Here is a 4,777-nt window from a genome sequence, read left to right as displayed (position 1 = left end):
ATCTTAGCTAACACCTCCATACTAAGCCTTCTTTGTTTTCTGGCCCTAGGTACTAGTGTGACCTTTCTCTCCATAATTGTAGCAAGTCAAACTATTACTCTTACATTCAGCATCTCGTTGACCTGTCTTCCGACATTTGAAGTAATTCATAGTTGTGCTTTTCCACTCAAAAATATGATGTCCAAACTCACCATATTTGAAACATCTCACAGAAGCAGGAGTCCCTCCCCCACTTTGCTCTTTCCCACTTGCAACCTTCTCATCATCCTTCTGTTTACCCTCATCGGAAGGATTCCAATAAGGTTTCCCATGATTTTTATCCTTCCCTTTCTTCTCACTAAGACTCTTATAGTGAGAAGATTAATCTCTACAATCCTCATCATATATTTTGCACTTATTCAACAACACAAAAAATCAGTGAATCTCTTGATACCTAATACTTTGCATGATCTTGGGACCATCTCTTCAAACTTAGAAGCATACTCAGCAACTATTGAATTCCCTTGTTTCATCTCAAGGAACTCGATCTCTTTCTTATTGTGCACGTCCTCTAGAAATTACTTATCTAGAAAATTAGCCCTAAACACGGCCCAAGTAACCTCAGTACCTTCATCTTCCATTCTCTGACGCACATTGTTCCACCAGTCTTCAGCCTCTTCCGGAAACATATGAGTACCAAACAATACCTTCTGGTCCTCAGTGCAAGCAATCACTTGAAAAATATTATCTATCTCTCTGAGCCATGTTTGAGCACCTTCTGGATCATATCTGCCCTTGAGGTTGGCGGGTTATTTCTCTAAAACTTCCCCAATCCAAGGAATTCATCACCAACCTAATTCTACTGACCCTGTAGCGTCTGAGCCATCACCTCCAAAGCATCCACAATAGCTTGATCGTTTCTTCCTCCATCCATATTTTTGCACACCAATAAACAACTATTAGAAGAAACAATGCATCGACAGTGTTTGCACACATGTCTCCTACTAGAGAACGAACAACATGACAAAAACCCGGCCGAATGGACCGACCTGATATGATACCACTGTTGTAACACCCTAAAAGTCCCACTTGAAATTATACAAAATTAATCAATTATAAATCACTATTACACATAGTATGTCACACAATCTTCATATTCAACCTACTTTGTAACACTTATTAAAATAAAGCATTTAATTCAAAACATGTGTCATACATGCTCGCCTTTACTTAGGCTCATCATAGCGGAATTAATAATTAAAAACAACTACTCGATCAAATAAGTTCAAATATAACTTTTATTTAAAACTTAAACTCAGCCAGGGAAATAGGCGTTCAACATCAAAGCAACTCAAAATGAAAAATGAAGAATAACTTCCACGTCATCCTCCAGCTCTGAAGCAGCTACTCATCTTCCCGCCTGTATGTATCCTAAGAATGAGCACAAAACACCACAACAAAATAAAGGGGGTGAGAATATGCTATAAGATATATAGTGGTGCAAAATAGTGCAAGGGTATCCTAAAGGAAAAACATCAACTTTCATACATTTTAATTACATAAATCAACACAACAATTACTCAACAACATCCAAAACAAATCATATGCACAACCATTATGTAATACATTGCACCAACGACTCAACTCATGCATGTGGTGCCAACTCAACAAAGGTTCTTCATACGAACCTAGTCCCAACATCTAAACTACGATCCCCCTCATCTGAGCTACAGATGAATCACTAGTCCCAATATCTAAACTTGTGACTCACTTCTTTCACAACGACGAAAACATTTGATGCATGTATAATATAATTAATAACCACAACAACTCAACAACAAATTTATAGTTCCATATCTAACTGTAAATAATAACATCAAAGTAGTCCCTACGGCTGGACTATCCACCACAATCTCAAAAACATGTTCATCACATAATTATCTCATCATCAATACAATTCAACATAATTATATTAATCAAACAATTCAATTAATCTACCAAAATTCATCAAAACACACTAGAGCAAAATTCATGTTCTGCTATGGAACTATAAATTTATGTTATGCTATCAGAACTCTGATTTCCCACCCAGACCCTCCAATCGACCATAAACATCAAGGGAATAACATGTTATCATTACCACATCATATACCTATCGATTAACACACAATTTTATCGATTAATAACAATTTTTAACACTTGATTCATCATATTCATGTCATTCATATGAACACAAATCATACCACTTTTATGAATACAAGCATCTCGCTTTCATGGTAAATCAACACATTAATTTCCGGATAATTACGACAATCACATCATGTTATCATAATAGTTTTATCCATATCATCAAACATTCAACAATGGAATAAAATAGGGAAAAACCTACTGGAGATTAAGGATTTCTCCCTACCCATCATGCAATTAACACCATATTTATAGTAATCCCTCTTACCTTAGATTTCCAGCATCAACTTTAAGCGTTGACTATGGTGATTTCCTCCCAAACCCTTGTTCTCACTTTGCCTCTTTCCTTTTGTTCCAAAATTATACGTATTGGCCAGTCTTAGGTTTTCTAACCCCTTTTGTTAAAAACCTAATTTATTCTTCTAATAATTGTACCTTGACCCCAACTTATTATAATTCTCACCACTTACATTATTTTCCTATTAGTTTCTAATTTCCACCTAAAAATCTATTTTCTATTTAGTTTTAATATAATTTAATTACTTAATTGTTTAATTAAATAACTAAACACTTTTGCATTAATGCCAACATAGCATAAACATGCCAAAACACCAAATCATCAACCTAATGCATATAAAATTTATTCAAATAAATAAATAAAGTGAAAATTCAATTAAATAAATAATTTAAAGAAAATAGAGTGTTACATTTAATACCCCATCAATCCAACCATCATCAATCTTAAGAGCTAAATGAAATTTCTCTTATTGTTAATTTTAACCATTTTTAGCATCGTCATCCTTAATCCATTTGGGTTTGGCCTATGAAACAATTGAGATTCTTTTAACTTTAACAAGGACCCAAATATCCGCAATGGTCCCAAACCTAGCCACGATCGCATCCTCTAAAAGACTACCACAACTAAAAATCATACATTTTATGACAAAACTTTCACCTTATTCAATTAAAAATCGAGGTCAAACACCCTGGAACGTGATCTTTTAATTTTTTCTATAAAAGTTAAATCTTATCCCTCAATTTTCCACCTAACGAACAAAACACCATTCTTCATTTTCTCCACCTAACGAACGAAGTAAATAAAGGAGGAAGGAAGCTCGAATAAGGAGACTAGAACCTCAAGGTTGATCATAATACTGTTTATACTATTTATTTAGATTTGTGAAAAGGTTTTGGTTGTATTCGGGTTGGAGGAGGAAGTAGTTATAGTTAATGTCAACACTAAGGAATACAAGGATTTGGTAAAGAAGTGAGTGCAATAACATCTTTTTATTTGACGAATACAAAGTTGTTATTTTTTTAAAAATTGTATTTTTTATTAGGGGCCCATTTTTATTATTTGCAATGGGCCTCTAAAAAGTCAGGACCGACCTTGAGTAGTAGTAGTAGTAGTTGTTGTTGTTATTATTATTGTTGGTGTTGTTGTTGTTGTGTTGCTATTGTTGTTGTTACTATTGTTGTTGTTGTTCGTGTTGTTGTTGAGATCAATGAGTTAAAGATAGGTAGGGGTGGCAAAATGGGCCCAGCCCGCGGGCCATGCCCGTTTTACCCGTCATTTTTGGCGGGCCGGGCCTGGATTTTGTACCCGCGTATTTCTGTATGTTCGCCCCGCCCCGCCCCACAAAAAAATGGGGCGGGCCTAGGGCAGTCGCGGTCAGCCCGTGGGCGGCTATAAGTTAAGAACAAATAATCTTAGGCCCATCCATACCAAAATTAGGGTTACATTGATCTCTCATCTCTTTGTCAATTTGAGTTATTCTCTGGAAATTAAATCTATCTCTTCATCAGCCTCACAAACGATTTCACTCTCCAGTCTCACCTCTCTCTTCGTCGATATGGCCTCTCTCTTTGTCGGTCACACGGCTCAGGTAATTTTCAGCTTTCTCTTCGTCGACCATATAGATGAAATTTCTGAATTTTGTTTTTGATAAAATAAATTAAAGAAAATAACTACTACAGTAGTATAATGGCGGATTGGGGTCCAGTGGTGGTGATAACAGAATTTTGGTTATTGGTTGGTTGAGAAACGGTTAAAGGTGAAGAATTCAAGTTATGGGGTTTGTTAGCAGGGAAGTTGGAGTGAAGTTAGTTAATGTTGGTTGAAGAGTTGGTTCAATCTTTTTTCTTTGAGAATCAGTTTTTTCATTATGATTTTGTTGAAGTTGGAGGTTCATTTTCTACATGCTCTGTTTTGTTATGCAGGGTGTAGAGGGTTCGAAGAAGAGGTTAGAGGAAAGTTTGGGATTTGGTTCTATGGGGTGTTCTGTTAAAGGTAACAGGTTGGAGAGAAATTAGAGATTCTATATGGTTGAGGAAGATTGGAAGAGAACTCATTCTGTTCATTTGCGGTTCAGCTTTTGAAGAGAGTTTTGTGCCGGGTTTTTTTGTTCATTTTTCAATTTCATTTTCGGTTATAACAGTTGGGAGGTTAAGAGGTTAGTTATCGATTCAGTTGCGGTTCAGTTACAAGGGTTGTTATCACAGTTGAGGGTTTTTGACAGTTGGGATTCAGTTAACTATATGGTGATTCTATTACGACAGTTGCTAAGTCCAGGTAGCTTAAGAAGTATCGAGTTGTCAGGTAGCTTAAGAA

Source organism: Lathyrus oleraceus, chromosome 2 (genome assembly GCF_024323335.1).
Source record: "Lathyrus oleraceus cultivar Zhongwan6 chromosome 2, CAAS_Psat_ZW6_1.0, whole genome shotgun sequence".
In the NCBI taxonomy this organism is placed as follows: Eukaryota; Viridiplantae; Streptophyta; class Magnoliopsida; order Fabales; family Fabaceae; genus Lathyrus; species Lathyrus oleraceus.
This window is presented reverse-complemented; position numbering follows the sequence as displayed.